The 27,785-nt window shown below is 36.0% G+C and overlaps 1 protein-coding gene and 1 pseudogene across 8 annotated transcripts in view; one reads left to right on the top strand and one right to left on the bottom strand.

Annotated features, from left to right (window-relative positions):
• LOC129764534 (putative polypeptide N-acetylgalactosaminyltransferase 9) overlaps positions 1-27,785 on the top strand; it is a 270,199-nt gene that overhangs the window by 189,568 nt on the left and 52,846 nt on the right. The gene's annotated exons all lie outside the window — the stretch shown is intronic.
• LOC129764535 (uncharacterized) lies at positions 18,271-19,322 on the bottom strand (annotated as a pseudogene).

Genomic DNA, 27,785 nt, shown 5'->3' with positions numbered 1-27,785 from the left:
AAATACAACATAATCAGAATATTTTTTATTAAAAAATTATTGAAATATTGAAGAAGAAGTTTGATTTTAGTCTTCTTCTTTTTTCTTTCTTCTGTCTTTTTTCTTCTTTCTTCATTGCACATAACCTTTGAAAATATCAGAAAATTTCGATATTCTGATACGATTCATAAGTTGTAAACATAAGTAATGTTAAGATGACGAAGTTCCTTTAGAAACGTTAGTGGGATTGAAGAAAAGGTAAATTAATGAAACATTATATAGAATTTCTGTGATTACAAGAACACGAGAAAATTTGGAAAAATCAATTTGTGGAATGAAAAAGAAAGTAAAGATTAAATAATTGGAACGAAATGATTTTTTTTGGATTAAAAAAATCAAAAGGAAGGAATATCAATGGAAAGATGTACACAAGAAAGGAGTAGACTTAAAAATTGTATTATTGGATTATTGGATTGTATTACAATGGACGAAAAATAAAAGAAAATGAATAAAGATGAAGATAGTATAAAATATGTTTGGCACAGAAAAAAAACAAAATTAAAAAAAAAAGTTTCGAGCAAATTTGAATGGAGAGCAGTGGAAACATGGAAAGGAACGACTAGAAATGAAGAAAGAACAAACAAATAATCAGATAGTCTGTATAAAATTAAGATAAAAAAATGTATATAAGAATGTAAAATTAAATAAAATGTATAGCCATGAATGAAGATAGTAGGTAGTCCCAGCCCAAATCGTTTGCTATAATGTTCTGTTTTTACGATTGACACTGTTTTTTCTTCTTTCTTCTTTCTTCTTTCTTCTTTCTTCTTTCTTCTTTCTTCTTTCTTCTTTCTTCTTTCTTCTTTCTTCTTTCTTCTTTCTTCTTTCTTCTTTCTTCTTTCTTCTTTCTTCTTTCTTCTTTCTTCTTTCTTCTTTCTTCTTTCTTCTTTCTTCTTTCTTCTTTCTTCTTTCTTCTTTCTTCTTTCTTCTTTCTTCTTTCTTCTTTCTTCTTTCTTCTTTCTTCTTTCTTCTTTCTTCTTTCTTCTTTCTTCTTTCTTCTTTCTTCTTTCTTCTTTCTTCTTTCTTCTTTCTTCTTTCTTCTTTCTTCTTTCTTCTTTCTTCTTTCTTCTTTCTTCTTTCTTCTTTCTTCTTTCTTCTTTCTTCTTTCTTCTTTCTTCTTTCTTCTTTCTTCTTTCTTCTTTCTTCTTTCTTCTTTCTTCTTTCTTCTTTCTTCTTTCTTCTTTCTTCTTTCTTCTTTCTTCTTTCTTCTTTCTTCTTTCTTTTTTCTTCTTCTTCTTTCTTCTTTCTTCTTTCTTCTTTCTTCTTTCTTCTTTCTTCTTTCTTCTTTCTTCTTTCTTCTTTCTTCTTTCTTCTTTCTTCTTTCTTCTTTCTTCTTAATAATCTGTCAGAAACATGTGAGTCCCATGGTCGTGTTTTTAAAATATAATCACAACATATCAAGCCAGTGTCAATTTCGATTCCCGATCTGATGGAAGGATGAAACGACAAATAAATTTCACTATCGTGGAGAAGCAAAGCAGAAGAGAAATATTACAAATTTTATTTGTGAAGCACATTGTTTTTCACTTGATTTGATTAATCATCTTCAGTTGCAAACTTTCTACTAAAAAGTTATTTAAAACATTCAGATGCATTCTGTTGTAATATCTGAAGCCAATTGAATAAAATAATTCCGTAGTCGTGTCCTAGACATCAATCTCTATTTTTTCTATCTCCGTTGAGGTGTCTTTCAGCCATAGACTGGTTGCCACCGCATAGAAATGATTTAGAAGAAAAGAAAAAAAGCATACAAACGGAAGGAAATAAAAAAGAAAAAAATTATATTGAATGAAAAGAAATAACTAAAGGAAAAATGGTACAGTCATACCTCGATATAAGGCAACCTCGATATAACGTTACTCGATATAACGTAATTTTTTGAGATGTAAAAATAAACAATACAGGAATAGTTTTTGCAGTATAAATTATTTCGATTAAATGTTTCTAGAAGGTTTAAATGTAAAATTAAATGTAGCATTGTTAGTTTTCTTTTGGATCTCAATTTTTTTTATAAAAAGGAGCTTATGGAAAGCAATGTACGGATTGTTTTGTATTACAGTCCACGGTAATTTCCCTTATGAAATAAGCATGCCATCAACCTGATATTCTTGGGCGGTCTTTCCAGTTGGTATTATTATGGCATTTTTTGAACTTTCCATTTGGAGATAAAGTAAGTCAAAAATGGTTTTGCTATGCATTTATGAATAATTGAAAATAAGGTTCGATTACTGAAATGCCAGATTTTTTAAAACTAAATTAATATTTATTAATAACATTAATTCACGAACAGTACTCAAAATTACTCAGTGGGTCTTATTTTGATGAATAAATAATAAATTTTCGGAAGTTAATGATGGCAACCGATTACGCTTTGCTTCGTAAACCAGGTTAACTTCAGAGAATAGTCTTCGCTGTAATACTATTGCAAGGAGCTGAAAGATAACTCTACCAATCCTTGCCCTCGATTGACTGTCTCGATTTTAATGATCGCCAAATTTAGAATCGATTTCAGAAGTGATAGACATTTCGTCTATTTCGTTAGCAACAGGATTTTCTTTCCTGAACGCAATAAACACACAAAAATATACCCTCCGCCCCATCTACTAGAATTAATTTATTTGATAATAAAGAACGATCTCACCAATATATAATCCTAATGTAGATTTTCTATTCATCAATGCAAAATCTTGCATAGAATAATCCACATCGCCGTGGAACAAGATTGATTGCATACAAGCTTGCATAAATATATGCATCTACAAGTATCAAACTGTGATCATGCTGCCAAAAGGTCATACAAAATCACTACCACTGGTACACACACAAACACAACGAACGCGTGGGAAAGAAAATGGAATAGATGAACACAGAAACAGAACAAGCCGTGCTATCACCACTACACTCTCTAACAGCACAAAATGGAGCACCAGGAAGCAATACTTTCTTCAGCCTTGTCGAACTCATGGAATGAAAATTACACACTTCCCATTGAATCCGGAGTTAGGCTAAGGTTACTTTGGATAGGAGTACGCACGAAAATTTGATTGTACGAATAGAAACAAACAATTTTGTTCGATAGAAGCTGACGAATACGAACGAAGCAAGGGGGAAGCAATGTAACCACACCAATACAACTCAATGTGGTTGTTTAGCTTCACTATTGCATACAATTCGTACGACCACTTTTCTGCATCCAGTGTCACCGCCGCCTTAGACCTGAATTCACTGCGGCAAACGAACGTGTTCCTTTAAACTTTCACACTTTTTAGCACCAAAGACCACTTTTTACGACCGAAATTCAGAAAACAGAGAGGAGCGTAAATGCGCACGTCTATCGCGAACCGATGCTCCTGTCACTCCCATTTGCCACTTCGTCCTAAAAGTCCTAAAAGGTGTGTCGTGAGTTTCGTGTATAAGGTTCGATTCAGTTTAGTCTCTTTTGTTTCATTTACAGGTCTTGAAGACGACGATGAGCTGTTACTCTCAGAAGATTCGTCGCAAGATATTCTATATACTCCAATAACATCGCCAGCAAGACTGTTTACGTTTCAAGAACTCCTAAATAGTCTGACCTGATACTCGGGTTTGAAAAGGTTACAATTAAGTAATTCTGATCTTCTCCTAAGTAGTTGAATCCTTAAAACCCTGTTGAAGATTACTTGCAGAAAACTTGAATCTAAATATTAAAGGATATCCACGGAAACGGGAAATTTATTCATAGTTCAATATTTTTATATAAAAATGTTTCTTCTAAAATGTAATGCAGTGTCATCCAGTTTCGTATTTGCAACTAAAAATTCGAATATCTGGCTATCAGGCCTTGAAGCTATCCAGTATCCGGCCAAACTACTATCCGTTTCGTCACTAATTGATACCAATTTCAATTAATTTTTTTCAGACCTTTTCCTCTACTTAAAACTGATCGTGTTTGTTTATGAAAATTCTCTTAAATGGGCATAAGAAATGTTTATAAATACTGCTGGGTGATTGGAAAAATTAGCACTGGACAAAACCTTCTATGGTTTTACTCTCAAAGATCTACGGCGTCTGGCGTTGGATTTTGCGAAAGCCAACAACCTCTAGCACGAATTCAACCAAGTTGCAAAAAAGAGATTGGGTTTCTAGATTCATAAGGAATCATCGTCTGTCTCTCCGGACTCCATAACAGCACAACGAAGCAACAGCGCTCCAAGGCAAAGCGTCAGATTCCTCAGAACCGAAATCCAAGATGAGGAATAAAACTAAACAAATGCTTAAAAATAATTCAAAATGAATTTCAAATGAAAAATGCGAAATTTTCATCAAATGAATCAAATGAATGTTCGTTTATGTTTATGTTTTCGCAATGAACTTCAAATAAATATTTTTTTCAACAATGAGTTTCAAATAAATCAAGTGAAGGTAACTATGAATTCATAAACTTGATCTATATTAATAAAAATGATTTGGTGTCCGTCCTCACGATTTAACTCAAGAACGGTGCAACGAATTTCAACAGTCAGTATCAGGATTGATGCGTCTTAGTCTGCATCAGGTTTAAATGTCAAAAAAAATTATATACTAAAAATTACATAAAATTATATTATATTAAATTCTATTTCAAATGTTGGACATTTTCGGAGATCTTATATTGTCAGTCTCCTCCATCCCAAAAATTTCCACATTTCCATGTTCGAGCATAACACCCACTCATTCCCACTCATAAAATATCATACAGCAGCCTCCTGCTCCCCACTGGATGGTGCCTACACACTCTGGTAATGATGCTCCTCCCGCTTCTGACGATAAAACATTTATTTTTGGTATAAGTTATCTCAGAAGTTCAAATTCAATAAGTGCGCACTTTTGCCCCGTACGGTTCGCACCTTTGCCCTCACTATGGGGCAAAGGTGCGCATTTAATTTTTTGTATTTAAATAGGTATTTGTCCAATTACAAACACACAACTCGAGAAATGCTTGTACTACGTTTCGAAGGTAATGTATATAGCTACAATTTGGTAAGCAAACGGAATTTTATTTGCTTTTATTTCAAAAGTTATTAGACGACAACAGTTAGGTCCGTACCTTTGCCCCGCATTACTCTATACGCGTTACGTTTTACCAATATGAGTATCATTTAATTGTATTATTTAGCAACTCAATCCCAACTAGACATAAACCAGAACAAAATCACCATGTTCAAAAGGTGAACTAAAAAAAGGTTTGGTTAAATTTTTTTGTTTGGTTGGATAAAAAAATAGGTGAACTTCATCTGAAGAATGTCAGTGATGTTTGAGAAATTAATAATTACTATTACGATTATTGAATATATCAGAGGAAGCTTCTTTCTTAAATGGCACTAACGTTTCTAGAGGAACTTCGCCGTCTCAACGTAGTATTACTTGCGTCATTTTTATTAGTGCTTAGTTGAGATTCCTATGCCAAATAACACGCCTTGAATGCATCCTGAGTGGCAAGCCCAAGAATGCGCGTGACCACAGCGCAAGTCGGAGGAAATTTCCTTGGGGGAAAAATCCCCCCGACCAGAACGGGAATCGTGCCCGAAACCCCGGCATGTTAGGTGTGACGCTAACCACTCGACCACGGAGGCACTCAGAGGAAGCAGCTTCGTGGAATTTTGGTGAACTCATCTTAACCAAGAAACAAAGCAACATTTAGTAGTACATACAATAAATTATCACGAAAAAATCTATATATATATATATATATATATATATATATATATATATATATATATATATATATATATATATATATATATATATATATATATATATATATATATATATATATATATATATATATATATATATATATATATATATATATAGGGGTGTAGGGGTTTTTGGGGCCGGGGAAGGTTTTCGTGATATTTTGAGACCCCTCCCCCCTCTATAAGGGGGGGCTGCCATACAAATGAAACACAAATTTCTGCATTACTCGGAAATTAACCAAGCAAACGAAACCAAAGTTGGCATGTGAAAGTTTTAGGGTGCAATAAATGTTTCTACGATGGTTAGACAGTCCTTCCCCCACTCAAAGGGGGGCTGCCATACAAATGAAACACAAATTTCTGCATTACTCGGAAATTAACCAAGCAAACGAAACCAAAGTTGGCATGTGAAAGTTTTAGGGTGCAATAAATGTTTCTACGATGGTTAGACAGTCCTTCCCCCACTCAAAGGGGGGCTGCCATACAAATGAAACACAAATTTCTGCATTACTCGGAAATTAATCAATCAAACGAAACCAAAGTTGGCATGTGAAAGTTTTAGGATGCAATAAATGTTTCTATGGTGTTAAGATACTCCTTCCCCCTCTCTTAGAGGGAGCTGCCGTACAAATGAAACACAAATTTTTGCATTACCCGAGAATTAATCAAGCAAATTGAACCAAATTAGGCATATGGAAACTTTAGGGTGAAATGAATGTTTCTATGGTGGTTAGATACCCCTCCCCCCACTCAAAGGGGGGGCTGCCATACAAATGAAACACAAATTTCTGCATTACTCGAGAATTAATCAAGTAAATGGGCGGGACGAAGTTTGCCGGGTTAGCTAGTATATATATATATATATATATATATATATATATATATATATATATATATATATATATATATATATACTCCTTCCCCCTCACTAAGGGGTGAAGAGGGGAGGGGTCTGTCTTTGTTCTATCATATTTTCTGTATCAAACATTTATTCCATGTAACGGAGAAACATGCTATTTGCATGTGGTTGAAAAATCTTGAACGAGAATTGTGTCTAAAAATAATCTGATATTATAATGATGAGTTTTGGTAGAAGTACTAGGAATTTTATGGTAAAAGGTAAATTCACCGGGGTCGATTAGAAGATCAATCAATGAACTTGAATGTTTGAAGGTTTTGATAACAAAAAACAAATTTTGGGCAGGACGTAGTTTGCCGGGTCACCTAGTAATGAATGAAAGAATAGTGAAAGTTAAAAACCGAAGGAAAAAAGGGTACTTTCGTATTAGCGTCACCGGAACCGAAATACAATAGATAGCAATTACTTAACCGGGCAAACGTATGCCGTCCGACGCTCGCTAACGCTCGGTTGGACCTAACTAAAGAATCGTCTCCTATGTTTCAAACTAACCGGGCAATCGATGAAACACAGGTTTGTTTGCGAAAGGCCGCCGCTTTCGACGGCGGGTCGGCGGCCGACTCGGATTGTGTCATCTCGGCGGCTTTGGGCCACCTCTTTTCCTTATCCTCGATTGATGAGGACTACGTCCCCTTTACGTTGACCTCAGAATAAATTTACTTAAGAGAAACCAATTCATAATGAAAATTGCGCTCCGGTGGCGTTTAACCTTAAATACCCCAAATCCCAAATACGCATTTTCGTAGCACTGAAAAATCACAAAACACTGCATACAACAAGGCAACAACAATACAAATAATATTTGAATGCCAGTGCGAACAATAAAAATGCTATCTATTATATTTCGGCTCCGGTGACGCTAATACGAAAGTACCGAAAAAAGTGTCGAAGAAACGAATTTTACGATGAATAAATGAACATCAAATTGAAAGATACATTGAAATACAAGGAATATGCAGGAAGATGGCTCAAACGAATAAAAAGTGAAACAAATTTAGCAAGTAAGAAGCAAACCACTTCAAACAATATGATTCAACAGAGTTAAACACCATCTTATAATCAGATTTTTTTGCTCTAACGTTCCCCCAAATGATAATTTCAATAATCATCCATCTATTATCACTTCCCTACCGTTTGCGGCGAAGATATTTGCAAAATGGTGTGAAAGTCTCGGCATAACACACAGACAGTCACTCAGCTTTGTGCCGAGCTCAGAGTAGGTTCGCGAGGCGCGGAAGGTTTCATTGACGGAAAACGAAACCGAGATGTGATGATGAGATGAGATGAGATAACATCGGGTGCAGAAGTCAAACAAACGAAATAGAAAAAAATTGAGCCAGAAAAAACGAAGCCCATGCCTTGTTTCTGTGTGCATGCATATGACGACGCGAGTGGGTTGCATGCATGATTATGGGAAACAGCAGTGGGACGATTATCTCAGCGGTGGATGCTGATGTGAAAATTGTTATGCAGGGCTGCGAAAACGAGAGGTTCAAATTTGTTTCACTAATTAGTTGGTTACGCAATTTGGTTCACGCTTCGAGGTGTGTTCTCTTGCTTCGTGAAGATGGTGTCGTAAATTAACATTGAATTTAATTGTTGCTAAGCAAATGCTGTAATCTTTGGAGAATTAATTCGTTTCTAACAACTGTTCCTTTTCTCTGTCTGCTTTCAGGTAAAGGAAGTTTCAAAACAATGCGGTTAACTCGATCGCGTAAGTATGACTGCTCATATTATTCCGCTTCCGCCACGTGAAGCCACGGCAAACAATTGCGCCTCCGGCATTGAACCTCTGATCTACAGGCGCATAATAGCATAGAAAAACTTACCAAAAGAGAGACATCGAACAATGATGGTTTGGCACCCACACACACACACACACATCTTCTGGTGCGAAACTGTGACAAGATGGTGATCCTGCGAAAGGTCATCACCAACGAGATGAGCATTGTTTTGCTAGGAATTGTTACGTTTTTTTCTTCACCCCCTACGGCTTTGGAACTTGAAATGCCAGGGCGAGCAGAAGGCTGGTAAACTAGTTAACACTACGTTTTATATTGTTGAGCGTCTTTTGCGAGCGGTTCATTAGAGGAAACATTAGACGAGATGACTTTTAATGACATTTGTCGGGAAATATGAGGCAGGGAGGCGAGGAATTTGAAACCATTCTCATAGTTCACGGACCTTGACTCGCACCGCAACATTATTCGAACGTAAATCCGGCTGTTTGCGAGGACTCTAAACTGAGTCATGCCATCAAACGGGGTGGAATGCTGCACACTCGATCGAGTCATCGATCAGCCAAACGGTTGGCTAGGTGCAAAAACTAACCCGATTGATCACTACAACTACTACTAGATCATGGTTACACGATTCGAACACACCAATCATTCATGGACCACTAGATTTGGCGCCGGCGTTTTCACTCGCGTATGTTTCGAGTGCAACGACGCATTTGTTAGCCGCCCCTCGTCACGGTCGCTCGATCGGTGGCCGGTTGGCTGTGGGATTGGTTCAATGTCAAAAAGCATGCTGAAATGTTGCAAAATATTGTAATGTGTTTTTCTTTGTTCCAACATACGACGGACCGAGCAGTGGTGGCGCGAAATCAAGCCCCATCATCATCACCTTGGTCAAGGGCTGGCGCCTCGGGCTATTATGATTTTATCTGAAGTTCCCCGATGTGGCCGGATTGTGAGGGTTGAATCCAATGCAATAATAATGGTAGCTTTCATGTTGCGTTTCTTGATTCTGTTGCAAAAAAAAATTAAAATACGAGAATGGGAAAGACTCATAATTTATTCCCATAAAATTTCATGAAAAATGAAACGAAAAGGAAACTGAAAGACCGAATCTGATCTGGAAAGTCGTTTGAACAGAACGAGTTCTTACAGCCGGCATCTGTTACGATTGTTATTGATTCCAACAGATATTAGGAGCATCCCCATCGAACGACCACAACGGTCATGGTTTCCGTCTATAACTGCTAATGCCCATGTTTACATCCTTTAGAAGCGGCATTCAAGCAACAAGAGCAGCATATGTATGTAAATACCGAATGCGATCGAAGTGTGCCATGTTTTACCTCAGCATACGAATGGAATGTTTCCGGTGATAGCTCATCAGTTATGTATTTTGGGATTGGGGCGTAAACATACCGGCGGCCTGCTGCGAGTGTGAACGGAAAATCGACACTCGGAGCTTGTGCCCCCACCAATGAAAGCAGTGAAACATCTTCACTTCCCTACGGTGGCCTACAAAGGTTGTGACCCTGTGTGGCGAGTGCCGAATTACCATCGAAGCAGTAGCAATTAGCATGGAAATGCCGCCGATGTGTTGTGTTTTCTGGACTCCGGCATTCTGCCGAACGAATGAACAAATAATTAAATTTTCATGTTTCGTGTCTGGCGTAATTAGCCGCTATTACGATTCGCGGTGGGCAGCTCTCACGAAGTTATGCGAGCTGTTGAACCGTACGCTGCAGGAAAGCCCTGTCACTGTCCGTTTTGCCAGGATCGATTGAGCAACAGAAAAATGTTGATGATTGATAATTTGACAACAGCTTAATTGTTTGATATTTCCCGGTATGTTGATGACAGAGAATTATACAGTGGTATACATTCGTTTAGCCGCACCCTATTTTTCCTCAATATTTTGACGTAGGACTACGTCTTTCATTTCTATACCGGGGTGTAAAATCAAAGTTTCGAAAACGAAAGCGTTACGCCGGAGACCGAGATTTTGAGCGTTAATAGCTCCTAAACAACTGAACGAAATGGTATGATAAACACTTCATTCGAAAGATAAAATGTCTACGCGTTCTATACTTGTTACTTTCTGATCGAAAAACTTGTTTCAATAGTCTTAAATTTGCTTTCAAAATAGGCTATTGAAATCACCAATCGGTATATAAGCGAGCGCCGCTCGGAAATCCACTCAGTTCTAATTGAACAGCGATTGGAGCATGTTGTCGCTGTTGTGGTGAAGCTCTTCATTTATCATGAAAGCGCGGATGAACGGTGTCACCAAGTGCCTGTTTGGGCACCTTAGGCCAGAAGGGAATCCATCAGGAGGAGAGTGATGCTACAAACGGTTCCCCGGGAAGATCTCGAAGCAGCCGCTACACACACACACATACACGCACGGAATTCTTTCCGTTTGGATCGAGAAAGATCCGGAAAATAATCTGCCAGTTCCTCTAGGAATTTAAAAATACATTCATGTGAAAGAGTTTATTTGAATGTTTTCTATCCATGTAACACTGCGACCAAATATGTTTCAATCAAGTGCTATTAACAGATGGTTATCGAGTTAGCATTAACCACTGGTGGGCTTCCAGTATCGAGGAAAATGTGGAAATATCTAATCGTTACTGAAAATAATCTGCCAGTTCCTCTGGGAATTTAAAATTACATTCATATGAAAGAGTTTATTTTAATGTTTTCTATCCATGTAACTCTGTGATCAAATACATTAAGTTTTGTGATTTTTCAATCAATCGCAATCAACAGGATAGCTTCTGAAGATTATTCTTCCCCATCAGTAGGATATTTCCGTATCCAATATTGGATGCATAAAACCTTGTGCCTCCAACGTAACGCTCTCGTTTTCGAAGTTCTCCAAATATTCAAAAAAAAGTCACAGGAAGGTTATGTTCAAGACACGACCGCATAGTTGACGTAGGATTCCGTTAGGCTATCTGTTAATTTTAGATATGCTTGAAGAATTACATATTTAAACTCTTTGATAATGATTTGGGGACCCTGAAGAAGATGCCGAATGAGACATGATGAAAACCGCCCTCTGTAACCCTAGACGAGATGCCTCCTGTGTTATGTAAGAATGAAATAAAGAAAAAAAAACTCACCAATGCAATATAAGATAATAATCAATACCGAACACAATTATCAATTTTTGTCATCAGTAAAACATGTTTCTTTAATACAGTAGAACCTCAATTATTAGCGAGCGGACCCGCGAAAGCGAGTTCACTTGTAATTCTATAGAACTTCCCGGAATTCGTCAGTGAGCGGTAGGGTCTTGTTCTTTTGTTTTGGTCATGTCTTTTACATTATCTTATCACTGGTGTGAACGACCTTACAGATGAATAGTTTAATGATTTCTGTATCGATGCTTAAATATCTTTTTTTGTGTCTGCACCTAATTTTTAGCCCATCATTGCGTTATCCGCGATTTTCGCAATTCGCGGTGAGCTAGCCCGACTATTCCGCGTATTATCAGGGTTCTACTGTGTATAGAAAACATATTTGAAATGGAAAAGATAATTTTCTTTTATAATTTTTACTGTCTGAGTGTTTATTCAACCTTTTATTCAACCCAATGCGAATTTGTATTTGACTAACAACTCCTAATACAATATGAAGAGCATATGGGAAACCTCTTTTTCGAATATTTCTTCACTTTTCAAATTTTTCTCGCCGTATGAACATTCCTTGGGAGAAAATGAACACAACAAAACAGAGAGCTTTAACCGAACGACCCGTTCTCGAGTAGGAACACGCTTTGGATATTATTTACGAAAATTGAAATGAATCGTTTCTAATTTTTAACATTTTTAACACAACTACTACCATATACAATTTTACACTTACACTTGTGCTAAATTTTTCACAACACACTATCGCTCATTGATATGAAATTTGACGAAGCAACCAATATTAAAGTTCCAAATTTAAATTTTATTTGCTAGAATTGATAGTATCACTCACCTTACTTGCAATATACAAATGCTTGCGACTTGCATATATTTGCATAGGCATTGCACCTTGGTTCTGATGTCTCTGTTAGGGAGCACATTTCGGTAGGAACAAAAGCTTCTCATACTTTAATGTATTTGCATTGTCGATTTCCCCCGGGCACCTTGGTTTTGGTGTTTCTGTTAGGGAACACATTTCGGTAGGAACAAAAGATCCCCCTGCTTTCATGTAATTGCAATGCCGATTTCCTTCTGGCAGCTTGGTTTTGATATCTCTGTTAGGGAACATATTTCGGTGGGAACAAAAGCTATCCCTACTTTCATGTTCTTGCAATGCCAATTTCCCCCAGGCAGCTTGGTTTTGATGTCTCTGTTAGGGAACCGCCGCATGTGTCGTCAATTTTGACCAATCATAAGTGGGTATTTCCGTTAGGACAGGAGTTGAGATTTTTCAATTGTTTGATGTTAGTTTCATGACATATATTATTTCATACAATGTAAAAAATTGTTATGGAGTGCCGGAATCGATTGACGCTAAAATTTCATCAATCCATCATGAAATTACTGAGCAATCAGCGTTTGAAATTGGACAATTTTCACGATGTGCTCGTTTTTCGATTTTCAATTTGTACCCCAATATGTTCCCGAAAGACGTAATCCTACGTCAAAAAATCGTGTCTCTACACTAGAATACCCACTTAAACTGATTTCAATATCTCATGCTATGAATTTTATTGTAACTGCTTGGGATTGACAGCTTTCTTCTACGAGTATGGGCTACGTGGTCTCAATGACTGGATAATGTTTATAATCGAATTGTAAATTCCATCGTGTATACAAAATTAATTATAAAATTAATATAAAGATAAAACTATATCCCTTTTACATAACTATAGAAACTATAGAACGCAACGTCGCTTTCTCTCGTTTTTGCTCTACTCTACTCTACTGCTCTACGCAATAGAGGGGTAGTGGGGGCAAATTGGTCATGGGGGGGCAAACTGGTTACCTGCTTGTTTGGTAGTAAAACTATTGACTATTGATGCCGTATTGATAGTCACCTTATGTTTGAAGAATTTAATGACCTTCGAGTCACCCTGTACTTCAGTAGAACTGTCGCATGCCAAAATACAAATAAAAACAGAAATTGCTCTCACGATGTTCATTCGGCCGTTGTTCTGTGCGTATGGTATCTAAGGAATTTCTCGTGAAATTTAATTTATTCAATTTGATATATTGGACAAATCATCAGTTTGGACGACTGTTCACATATTCTAGGAGAGGTAAACAGATATTTTGTTTAATCTCTGCGATTAATTAGCATAGAAATTACTTTGATGTTTGGGGGCAAAGTGGTCATAGGTGAATAATAACTTACAATGTTCTGTTTACTTACTAAAGCTGATATACCGCATCACATTCTGCTCTTAAAGAAAATCCTTCTGTGGCTTTGACCCTGGATAAATATGCCACTCCAACTAAACTAAGCCTCATTATGCGGAACGTTATGTGTTTCTTACTACGTTTTTCGTATGCATTAGAAAATTTAAATTGAGACCCTAGGTGAATAGGCCAAGATTTTTTCATACATGTACCTAGTAGGTATGATATGATTTGAACAAATTTGTACGAAAAAAACGCATAAATCTATCCCATTTAGCTTGATATTTGCGAGTCCCCACTAGGTGACCACTTTACCTCCAAACAAAAAAAAAAAGTTCGATTTTTCGCCTTTTTTCAAATAATGAAAAGTGTACTATTTTGATTTTTTATAGTAAAAGCCGTTCGCTATCTTGAAGAACAAAGAGTTGAACTATAATATTCTTCGAGAAACGGGAATTGAAGCGGTATGTGGACGCTGTTAATGAGGATATTCCGTAGGGTGACCACTATGCTCCCACTTCCCCTACGAGTTTTCAGATGCCAGTTAATAACCAATTGTGACGTTTTTGAGATACATAATGTTTCTCCATTTTTATGCTGGTATCGAAAAAAAAAAACTGATTTTCAGAAGTTTATAACTTCCAAACCACCCGACCTATTTTCGATTTTTTTACATCAGATTCAGAGCTGTCTATAAAAAATTGTACACTGCGCCCCAAACGTCGACTTTTTAATGAACATTTTGTATTTTTATATGATTTTGAGGGTGTCGATACCAAAGAGACCCTTGTTTTTACAGTGATAGGCATAAAAAAGTCTACTTTGGATGTTTAGAAACTTTTCTCCATTTCTTGACTATTTTATCAAGAACTACTACCGAAATATTATAGAATTGTTTGTTTACTATTATTCTTTCAAATTACAAGTACAAGTCATTCAAAAAACAAGTTTTGCCATTTTTGTTAGATTTTGTTTACTCCCATGACTTCTTTAATGTGTATAAATAAGCGTTGACAAAACAAAACCCCACCCACAAAAAAAAACTAAAATTACTCACAACCTTTGATTAACCCCTCGTTTCTTCACGACAGTTAGAGCTATGCGGTATTGTTAGCAATCGATACTGTAGCGATATAAACAAAGTGTTGTTTACATTGTATTTAAAATAGGATTAGATAACGATTTTCTCAATTTTGTCCGAATAAAAACAAATTTGTTAAATGAAAATAGCAATTGCAATGAGTGTTTAAAAGTTTTTAAGTATGTTGGCTTTTTATGCCTATGATTTTTGGAAAGCGGTTAGAAGATGATTTTTTTTGCCTATTTATGAAAGGGCCTGGCCGGGTAAGGGAGTAGAAAGTGTCCCCAAACCAAATCACTAGCTGTATGGCAAATATTGTAAAGGATATTAAATAAGAAATTTTGGTGGTTTATTTGAACCCCTATGTGGTTTGACGTAGGATCTATAGTGAAAAACGTACTTTTTCGATTATTTCACGCCATCCTCAAAAGATCCGAGATAAAAATTTGAAAAAAATACTGAATGTGCATCTTACTACGGTGTATCAAAAAAATTATCAAAAAAAAATTTCATAAAAAATTTTAGTACTAAAAAAAATATTGAAATTTTGAAAAATTTTGTTTTGTGATTTAGAGATTCAATACTACTCTAATTCATATTTTAATGTGTTTCTACGGCTTTTCTAGATATGTGTGATTTTTTTCAGTGTTGCGCGGTATCAAAAATTTTTTTTTTATAATTCCAAAGAGCGGTTAGGTAAGGGAGTAAAAAATGCCCCCAAACCAAATCACTAGCTGTATGGCAAATATTGTAAAGGATATTAAATAAGAAATTTTGGCGGTTTATTTGAACCCCTATATGGTTTGATGTAGGATCTATAGTGAAAAACGTACTTTTTCGATTATTTCACGCCATCCTCAATAGATCCGAGATAAAAATTTTAAAAAAATACTGAATGTGCATCTTACCACGGTGTATCAAGAAAAATTATCAAAAAAATATTTCATCACAAATTTCAGTACTAAAAAAAATATTAAAATTTTGAATTTTTTTTTTTGGGATTTAGAGATTCAGTACTACTCCAATTCATATTTAAATGTGCTCTTACGGCTTTTCTAGATTGATAAATATCTTCAAGCTGTTTTTTTTCAAATATCTAATAATAAAAATAAAATAATAAAAAAAATAATACACAGTACAAAAAAAATGTTATAGATCTCCTGGCATTTCGAAATTTTGAAAAAAAAATATAACTTTGAGACCACAAATCCGATTTGTTTTTTTATTTTAATCTTTCAATTGAAAACCACGAATACAATAAAATAATCGTTTACAAAAAAATAAAAATAATGCAGACGATGAAGAAAATTATTTTTGTGTCACACAATGCTCTTAAAAATTCAGGAAAAATTACGCCACATGTAGAAAAAAGACAAATACGAACGCATTTAAATAAAAATTTGAGCAGGAGTGGGTCTCAAAGTTATATTTTTTTTCAAAATTTCGAAATGCCAGAAAATCTATAACATTTTTTTGTACTGTGTATTTTTTTTTAGTTTTATTTTTATTATTAGATATTTGAAAAAAAAAACAGTTTGAAGATATTTATCAATCTAGAAAAGCCGTATGAGCACATTTAAATATGAATTAGAGTAGTACTGAATCTCTAAATCCCAAAAAATTTTTTTTCGGAATTTCATTATTTTTTTTAGTACTAAAATTTTTGATGAAATTTTTTTTGATAATTTTTCTTGATACACCGTGGTAAGATGTACATTCAGTATTTTTTTCAAATTTTTATCTCGGATTTATTGAGGATGGCGTGAAATAATCGAAAAAGTACGTTTTTCACTATAGATCCTACGTCAAGCCACATAGGGGTTCAAATAAACCACCAAAATTTCTTATTTAATATCCTTTACAATATTTGCCATACAGCTAGTGATTTGGTTTGGGAGCACTTTTTACTCCCTTACCTAACCACTCTTTGGAATTATAAAAAAATATTATTTGATACCGCGCAACACTGAAAAAAATCTGAAAAAAATCTGAAAAAAATCACATATATCTAGAAAAGCCGTAGAAACACATTTAAATATGAATTAGAGTAGTACTGAATCTCTAAATCTCAAAAAAAAAAAATTTCAAAATTTCAATATTTTTTTTGTACTAAAATTTTTGATGAAATTTTTTTTTGATAATTTTTTTTGATACACCGTAGTAAGATTTTCACTATAGATCCTACGTCAAACCACATAGGGGCTCAAATAAACCGCCAAAATTTCTTATTTAATATCCTTTACAATATTTGCCATACAGCTAGTGATTTAGTTTGGGGGCACTTTTTACTCCCTTACCCGGCCAGGCCCTTTGTTGACAGAATGCCGACTTTCCAGAGCACCATATTTCTGAATGCCCCAAGGGTGTATTGGAAAAAATCGAGTCTAAAATTTCTCGGAAAGAAATAAATATATAAGTTTTGAGTAAAATCAGAGGAATTTTGCCCTTTAGTTCTTTTTTCATGGAATAGTTAGATAAACAGAGGTTTGATTTTGGTTCAGGTATTGGGCCGTACTTTTTCAGAAATATGGAGGGTCATACAGCTACTGTGCCTATAGCGAGTTTTATCGTGGAATGTTGACTGATATTTTGTTTCCGAATATTGATGAACGAATATTGATTATTGATGATAAATTGATGAACCGATTTCCTAAGTAGCGACTGTCGCACCGTGATGAAGTGGCATCGTATTCGTGATTTGTCTCACGTGAAAATGTCGCAAAATGCCTTTTCAATCGCCGTGGGACAGTCCCGGTGGACCGTGAAAAGGGTCTTAGATGAGGAAAAAAAAAGGACAACTATCCGCGAAGGTCGTCCAAGGGCAGCTCGGATTCCGAGGGTTATCGCTGCCATCAAAAGGAAGCATTCGGGCGAATACATTGCGACCAATGAGGAAGATGGCGAAGGAACACGGGATCAACAACATTACGGCACGGATATTCCTCAAGCGAAATAATCCGGTAATCCTGTTCATTCCGGAAGTGTGTGGAGCAAGGTTGCAAATTCTCATAATCATTTTACTGACAGTGCAAGATATCGACACAACATCGTATTCAATAATTCATCTGCCTCAGTTCATGACAAATGAACCGAACAAGATATCATGCAGCCGACATTCCCTCGCGTTCAAACATTTCATTTTTGCATTATTTCTCACACTCATTCGTAAACTGATTCACTGACAATGAACACCCGAAATATTCGCATTCGTCTTAGATTAGCTGTAAGTGATGGAAACAAAAATTCATTCAGAGAAATATTATGCTAATGATACTGCGTCAGATGTGTATACGCGCGTTCGTATAGATGTGAGAATAAAACTCGTTTATTATTTTTATTTTGATGTAGATTTAAAACAACAAAATTGGACGACAAGTATCATTTGATTTATGGACATCTTCCTAAATCAATCCTTTGTTTAAATTTCTTTCCAATTATAAGCTGAGGAGAGTGCACCCGTGGTCGAGTGGTTAGCGTCTCACATTGTCATGCCGGGTGTTCGGATTCGATTCCCGTTCTGGCCGGAGGATTTTTCGTCAAAGAAATTTCCTTCGACTTGCACTGTGGTCACGCGTATTCAAGAGCTTGCCCCTCGGAATACATTCAAGGCGTGTTATTTGGCTTAAGAAATCTCAACTAAGTATTAATAAATGACGCTAATTAATGCATACGTTGAGACGGCAAAAGTTCCACAGGGAACGTTAACGCCATTCAAGAAGAAGAAGCTGAGGAAATAGCTTGTGGGAACAACGCTTTGTTCAACTTGACCAACAAGATATTTGTCAAGGTGTCCTCTGCAAGTTGTGTTCGACGGTTGGATAGTACTATACCAAGTACGCTGAAGGCTCTCTCTACGGAGACTTGGTTTGATGGAGTAGACAGCACAACCATGGCCACTGCATATAATTCTGGATGCGTTGTCTTACGGCTCACCCAGTGATCCCAAACGTTATAGCTGTGACTTTGACGTGGTTCTAAATCCAGCGACTGAAGCTGTTGTAAAAATTTTGTTTGAGGTCTATTTTCCGTGTCCACAGATCCACCGAACATCTCGGTAAGATATTCATCAAAATCATCAATACCTTCGGATACTGATAAAGATTCGTTTGACATGATGGAGGATGATGATGTCGATTGTAGTTGGTGAATCCGCTGCCATGTTTCATTAATGTATCTCTGTAACGATATGAAATTGATGAAGCATATATGGAAAGTAAGTCTGTAGGATTCGGGAGTTTATAAGAAATAGTTCAAAATATAGTTTTTACCTGTATCTCCACTTTCTCTTCTGCGTGGATCAAGATATAGTGCCATTTTAAAAGCTCTAGACTTACGTAGAGCTGCCAACCTAGTCTTCAGCGAATTTAATAAATCAGGTACAAATAAATTTTCTTTAATTTTTCTAACTTCATTCATAGCCATGAGCCAAGCAATGTAAAAGTCTGGCAATGAGACATGTTGCTCTTGCATTTTTTTCGTACATATGTACAATGGTTTAAATGCATCGTAGTAGTTGTCAATGAAATTGTAATGTTCCGTAATATCTGTTAAAATCAATGATATATATTACAAAAAAAAAATCGAAAATGTATATCAATTCGTTGCTTAGTTGATCACAATTACTTGTTTTTTATACTTACCAAGCTCAGGAAATTGAATGGCCAATTGCTCGAAAAATGGTTTTTTGATTTTTGAAGGATTGAACCATTTCAAAAATTGGGTGTACGTTGAATCGCGTTGACGTTGCTTGACAAATAGGATCCAATAGCAGCCGAAATCCCTCCCATTCAAAGCATGAAAGCGGCATCCCATGTTCTGTGACCAGTTTCACAACAGCTTCGATCAAAACCTGTAGATCTATGGCAATTGGGCGCTTTGCGACGATTCGTGGCTTCTTAGCAAGCGGCTCATAATCCTTAAGAAGGCCTTCAACGTTAGCGATTTCACTATGCTTTAAGCGGAAATGTCTGATGAAATTTCCCGAATCTAATTTATCCTGTGTATAGACGTAATCGCTTTGATCGATGTTGCATTTAAATTTTCCACAATTCTCAAGGATGAAAGATAATGCGATGTCCGTATACGTACGCTTCTTATTTTTCGCGGTGCTTCAAGCCATTCTGATATCAATGAATTTTTCGCCAAGATACAATGATAAATGATATAACTGGCTTCCAACATTCAGTGAACTTGGGAATGAACTGACGGACGTGTCGCCGAACAGTAAACCAAATCAAAGCAAGCATGACAATGAACCAGCTGTCGAATCGTCGTGAGCGCAGAGAAAAAAAAAGTAAATAATGGTTGCGCGGATATTTTGCACTAAAAAAAAACATTTTCGATTTCAGCATGCTCTTCTGAAATTTTGCATCTCTGGTGTGGAGGCCGTCATGCTACAATATGTTGAAACTCGATCGAAGATTAACATAGTTCAAAACTCTCAGAAACATTCCCTTTTTGAAAAAAATGGAAAATTTTACACGAATTCATTAATCACGAATACGGTGTTTCTTCAAAATGGTACAACACTACAACGTTAGATCAACATACGATAAATCCTTACGATTTTGATAAACCTTAGTAATTTTTATCTCGACTCTTTAACAAAATAATAGTAGTTTGGTTAATTTGCAATAACTTGATAAAACGACCATTAAAATAATTTTTCGTAAAACTCTCGTAAGCCTACACTTTCTTCCAGGCTGAGAAAGTCGAGGTGTATCTACCCCGACCATATTTTGTGGAACGTTATTGATGATCATTTCTCAACAGCACGACCTCTGCCTTTTTCGGTTCGCTCGACGTGGAAATAAATACCAACAAAAAAAAAAAAACACCCAAGATGCTGCCTTCCCATCTCGAACACATGCAATTGATGATGTTATGTACAATTTGAGCCAGACGCGGGCGACGATAACCCAAAACGACGGTTTAAAGGAGAGAAGCGTGTTCGAGCCCAGAACCCAACCGTGTAAGTGAAGCGGAAGATGAAATTTTGATGCTGCCTGATGCGCTGGTTGGGAAATTTCAGTCACGAATTGGGAGAGAGAGAGAGAGAGCGAAAATAACACCCCCTCCTTCCGACGAATCCAACGGGAAGAAGACGTGGAGCAGATGGGGGCGCAGAAGACAGTTGGTTACGCAACGAGCGATGACTTATAAATAACAATTGGGCTGTCTTCTTCCTCTGGTGGGTGTTTGGATCCGGAGATCCGGAGCCGGGTGCCTGCTTCTGCTTCTGCTGGCGGGTTTTCCTCTTCGCTTTCGTTATGTATATTCGAGAGCCGGGAGTTAAATCACGGTTTCTCCGAGGCGTAGTCCATATTAATGAATTGGCATCCGCCGAAAGATGATAGCAGCCGGCGTAGATAATAGGCTTTTGTTTATTGGCAAAGTTTGTATAAATGTAGCAATTAATCAATTTCTTGACAAGTTCTTCGGCTTGACGGAGAAAAGAGTGCTCTCCAACTGACGGAAACCCGTCTGAGAATTGTTATGGCATTGCAGCTGACTTAATTATGACGGGGAAAGCATTTTTCCCTGGGGCACCAGGTGAAAGGAAAAGTTTTTCAAATTTCCCCCTCAAAGGTGCTAATAATCTAGAGCGCGGTCTTCACGCCGGCTCCGTCGCAGTAGGCCACAAATCACATTCGTTTTCTTTTGGTAACAAAAGATGATAGCGAAAAGTCTAACGTCATCACGGTGGCGGCAGTAATGTTGTATGTAACTCTCCCAGGTGGTGGGAAAAGTTTGTCTCGTCCATATGGCTTGCTGCGAATGGCGTTGGCGAACGGCTTCTGCTTCTGATTGCAGACTGTGGAGCGAAAATGAGTGAGTTAATGATGGTAGTAGGCCGGGTGTAACAATTATTCCCGCTGCGAATTCCGGCGTTTGGATGCCCTGAACTTGTGCGGGGGTGTGAGCATTACGCTGGTTTGGCAGCTGTTTCTTTGCCATGAGACGGATTAACAAGCAAACACCTTGGTTGGTGAGAGCAGATGCAGTGTAACATTCCGATGGTAGTTTGAAAAGATACAAATGTTGCCTCATAGGACATATTTTACACGGTAGGTTTCAACTTTCGATTGTTTCGATCCTAAACGATCGTCAACAATTGTGTGTAACCAGGTTCGGTAAATTCATGAACATTGGATTGGATTACCTGAAACTTGCAGAGGGTGATCACATTATTATAATCAATGCAAAAAATGAGATAATCTAAGATCTGTATTTTTGCGTTACCTTTTGAAGGACAGTGAACAATTCTGACGAATTTCATGCCAACTCCACTGGCCATTGGCAGCATCATCTCAGATAGCAGCGAAACGTTGTGAGCGTAAAGGTGGAAACAGAATGCCGCGCTATGCGTCGCGTTGCGACAATTGTGCTTTGACACTTCATTTTAAATATGAGTGTTTCCATTTAGTCGAACACAATAATGCGTTGCGTCATTAGCATCGTTGTACTAAACGCTAACTTTTGTTCTAAACTGCTTGCGCCGAATTCGCGATGACAGTGGTATGGTGTCGACGTCTGGTGGCAACTTCAAATTAGGGCCATAATTTGGGTCCCGATCTCGTTAGTGTAATCTCTATCAGATTAGAAGACACGAAGCCGGTTTTTAAATTCTATAATTTGAATGAAAATTTTCACATCATGTTATTTGATTACTTGAAACACATGTTTCTGACTTTCATTGAACCATATGGCTAAACAATTCCAACATTGTTGCTGAATTTTTTCATCATAATATAGAGTTGTCTTCATAAATAATTTTCATATGAGACTTTTTCAGCACCTGCAAACAAAAATGTTTTTCATTTAAATAGAATACCAGTTTGATATGGAAAAGCTAATTTCATTCATAATTTAATTTTGAAAACATGTTCATTCCGACTGCAAATCAGCTATTCTTTCACGCTCTCCTAAACTAGTAAACGAAGCTCAATATGTCGGATATGTCAATGTGTTGTTTTTAAAAACATTCAACTGATCCCTGGACACAACAAGATTTTCATACGACTTTTATTTATTTTTTTTTGTTTACATGACAAGTGGTGACGCGAATGCTAGATTGTGACTGCAAATCAACAGACTGCGTCGGGCGAATATTTTAGTACAAAACGCAAGCAATGACAGCTGATGAGAAGCAACGCACAACGCGGCATTCTGTTTCCACCTTAAGCGCATGGGTCTTTTAAGCAACTTTGCATATTTGAAATATCCAAAAAAGAATTAGAATATTTTTAAAAAGGCCAAATTTTTTTTCTTCATTTTTCACAAAAAACTATAACTCAAAAACTATAAAAAACGAGTCAAATGATGAACTGTAGAAAATTGTTTAAATTTTCATAAAAAACACCAAAATTGCTGAAAAAATATTATAAAAATTAAAATAATTTTTTCTCCAAAACGTATTTTTCTAAAATTCTCAAAAAAAAAAAATGATTGGTTCTTACAATTTCCAACAAATCATCCATACATCGGAGGATGGGCACTATTACAGGGAAAAAGTTTTTCGAACAACAACTTTTTCATGTTTTCTTTGAAAAAAAAAATACAACTAATCCTAATTTTGTTTAAAGTCAAGATAACAATATAGTGTATTCGACAATGTTTTAGATCTTATTAAAATATGAACATTCATCGAGGACGTCAACTTTCTATCTTTTATATTTTCTGGAATATGGGGCATTTTGGCATGGAGAAAAATAATGCTTTACTCGTTACATTTTTGTGTGTGAATTCTTGCGTTTGACATGTTCTTGACATGTTTCTGAATTAGCAGAGCACGTAAATCGCAATAATTTATACATACAAATGTTACGAATTGAACATAAGTAATAATTTTTCAAAGAAAAACATGAAGAAGTTGATGTTTGAAAAACTTTTTCCCTGTAAAAGTGCCCACCTCCGATGTATGGGTTACTTGTAGGAAATTGTATGGTCTATTCATAACTATTTTATCAGAATTTTATAAAAAAACATGTTTTCGAGAAAAATAAATTTTAACTTTCAATATATTTCTTTTCAATGAAAACGTGGATGTTATAACGAAAAATAAATTTTGGGCGGGACGAAGTTGGCCAGGTCAGCTAGTTTGTCCATACAAATACTACGAATGATACATTAATAGTAATGTTTCAAAGAAAAACATGTAAATGTGACCACCTTCCGATGTATGGGTGACTTGTAGGAAATTGTAAGGGCTATTCATATCTATTTTTTCAGAATTTAAAAAAAAACATGTTTTCAAGAAAGATGAATTTTAATTTTTAAAATATAGTTTTTTCAAAAATTTGCTTGTTATTTTTAAATGAAAACATAAATATTTCCCTACATTTCATTTTTTAACCAACATTTTTTAGATCTTATAGCTTTTGAAGCAAGATTTTTCGAAAAAAAAAAGTTGAAGAAAACCCAACATTTCATGTAATTTCTCACACAAAATCTTTCAGACCTACAACATTTTAGTCAGTTTTAGAATGAATTGTAGGAAATTATTTATGTTTTCATCAGAAAATATCATGTAAATTGTTGAAAAAAACATTGAAAAAACAATATTTTGAAAATTAGAATTCATCTTTCTTGAAAACATGTTTTTTTTAATTCTGAAAAAACAGATATGAATAGCCCTTACAATTTCCTACAAGTCACCCATACTTCGGAAGGTGGTCACATTAACATGTTTCTCTTTGAAAAGTTACTATTAATGTATAATTCGTAGCATTTGTATGGACAAACTAGCTGACCTGGCCAACTTCGTTCCGTCCAAAATTTATTTTTCGTTATAACATCCACGTTTTCTTACTAAGCGCTGTTAATGTGTCCAATTGCAGAATTATTCATTGTTTGATATTCTAATCTACCCTTTAAAATTACCTTTTACTATAAAATTTCTAGTACTTTAACCAAAACTTGTCATTATAATATCAGATTATTTTCAGACACAATTCTCGTTCAAGATTTTTCACTTGCAAATAACATGTTTCTCCGTTACGTTACATGCCACATTTGTTCTTCTTTGCTTGATTAATTCTCGAGTAATACAGAAATTTGTGTTTCATTTGTATTGCATCCTTAAACCTGCACACGGCAAATTTCGTTTCATTTGCTTGAATAATTCTCGAGAAATTTAGAAATTTGTGTTTCATTTGTATGGGAAGGGGTCTCAAACTGTCACGAAAACCTTCCCCGGGCCCAAAAACCCCTACATACCAATTTTCATGTCGATCAGTTCAGTAGTTTCCGAGTCAATGACAGAAAGAAAAACAGAAAGAAAGAAAGACAGAAAGACAGAAAGACAGAAAGACAGAAAGACAGAAAGACAGAAAGACAGAAAGACAGAAAGACAGAAAGACAGAAAGACAGAAAGACAGAAAGACAGAAAGACAGAAAGACAGAAAGACAGAAAGACAGAAAGACAGAAAGACAGAAAGACAGAAAGACAGAAAGACAGAAAGACAGAAAGACAGAAAGACAGAAAGACAGAAAGACAGAAAGACAGAAAGACAGAAAGACAGAAAGACAGAAAGACAGAAAGACAGAAAGACAGAAAGACAGAAAGACAGAAAGACAGAAAGACAGAAAGACAGAAAGACAGAAAGACAGAAAGACAGAAAGACAGAAAGACAGAAAGACAGAAAGACAGAAAGACAGAAAGACAGAAAGACAGAAAGACAGAAAGACAGAAAGACAGAAAGACAGAAAGACAGAAAGACAGAAAGACAGAAAGACAGAAAGACAGAAAGACAGAAAGACAGAAAGACAGAAAGACAGAAAGACAGAAAGACAGAAAGACAGAAAGACAGAAAAACAAAAAGACAAAAAGACAAAAAGACATAAAGACATAAAGACATAAAGACAGAAAAACAGAAAGACAGAAAGACAGAAAGACAGAAAGACAAAAAGACAGCAAAAAGACAGAGAGACAGAAAGACAGAAAGACATCACTCTATTTTTAGATATGTAGATTATCGCGATGTACATGCTCTGCTAATTTTTTTCTATTCAGAAACATGTCGAGCAGAGCGGTGAAAATTCAGTCTCGATCGAAAGAAATTGACGAAAATGACAAAGAATACCATTCGTCATCAAGAAAAGCATTGCTCGATCGCCTAAATTTGGCTAACCTTGTCAACTGAGATTCGAAATGGTTTTTTGTCAAACGAACGCTATTCTTTCTCACTTGAATGCGATGAATATATTTGGCCGAGCGAAAACAAATAATGCATTCTCACAACATTGGAACATTATTTCGGTTTATTCACCGTCAAATAAGCAAGGCATACACAGAGCAAGCAATGGAAGAACATTTTCCAATGCCCCTTACTCATGTGTTAGCATCACACTCTCCCAATCAGAGATGCCAACCTTCCTGATTTTTCAGCATTTCCCAAACTTTTTAGCACGCTCCCTGATATCCTGACGAACACTCAATTTATCCTGATTTTTTCTGAAATGATCCTGATTTTCCCTGATTTTTATACTCTTTACGTTTTTTTTTTGATAAATATACTGATTTCCACGTCAAAGTTTTCTGTCATGATAGTTACATGAGGTTAAACATTAAGTTAAATTCTCTAGACGAAAAGCTGTGCTTAACTTTTTTTTATTTCTACCCTCAATTGTTTGTGTCTTTTTAAAACAGTGCTAGAAAATTTCATGAAACCAGATTGTCTGACGAATTTATGAAATCACATCGATATTAAGTTTGAGGAACAACGTTGTTTTTTTCCGAAACATATATTTTTATCAAGGCTCATATGGCGTTAGCCTGACGGGGCACGCATACCAGGAACAATATTATTATAAAACTTAGATGAACTTCAATTCTGCCTTCGCAGGGTTTTAGATCAAGGTTTACCCTGTCAGAAAAACATCGGTTCAAAATCTTCTATCGGTAAAAATTAAAATAAATTACGATTTAAGATTTTTACCTTTTTCAGTAAAAAATGTTTATTTCTCAGGCGATCAAACATCGTTAAATTAACTCTAGTGACTCTCAACTTCAAAATTCATAAAAACTTTATAAGTAGGACTTGTAGAGGATGAGATTTCCTAGAAGTCGTTCGAATACACCATTGTCATATCTCTAACGTATACGATGCTAGAAACCATATACCACAGTACATGAAGCACTTTAGTTAACTATCTTTCGATATCTTTGTTGGTAGATTTTTCGACCGATCTACTTTCAACGAACCTTCTGCATCTTGTTCTGGCTTTTAAATTACTCAGCTTCAACTGGAATGATATAGCAATACACCGAATCAAATGAGTTCCTTCCACTATAATATGCAATACATCGCTTCACTCTATAGAGATTTCCATGAGCACGTGGGAGATTGTCGGATACGTGCTTTAGTAGTTGTAACATTGCCGGATTCACTGTGTAGTATGCGTGATATGACCGATAGAAGTAACACGATCTTCTTATTCTAATTTTCTTATGTGCGTATTACACACTGGACAAAAGTGTTCGTGAAATCAGGCATAAGAATCTCTATTGGATCGCATAACATGATGATTGTGTATCTGAGTTGCTTTCATCTCACGCACACATATGCTACTCATACTCATTGTATTGTGTTGATCTGCTAGTAGCTTGTGCTATAGCACGCCATTTCTTTCCTAGTTGGTGTTTGCCAAACATTTCGGAAATCATGAGAAATCACGAATAAAATCGAATTAAAGTTTGCCTTTTGTGCTTCAAGAAGGCCGCTACCGCGAAACCTATTTCCAAAATGATTAAATCTATAATTATTCAAAATTTCATCTTCTCCTATTGCGATAAAGTCTCGATGTTCCCCAAAGTGCTCTGCTCAAGCTGTTATGCCATGGTGTATAGGTGCTCGAAAAGCAAAACTCCAGTGGGTTTTTCAGTACACGATTACTCCGAAGATCAATTAATTGAAACCAGAAGTTCATCTG

The sequence above is a fragment of the Toxorhynchites rutilus genome, chromosome 2 (genome assembly GCF_029784135.1).
Source record: "Toxorhynchites rutilus septentrionalis strain SRP chromosome 2, ASM2978413v1, whole genome shotgun sequence".
In the NCBI taxonomy this organism is placed as follows: Eukaryota; Metazoa; Arthropoda; class Insecta; order Diptera; family Culicidae; genus Toxorhynchites; species Toxorhynchites rutilus.
This window is presented reverse-complemented; position numbering and strand designations above follow the sequence as displayed.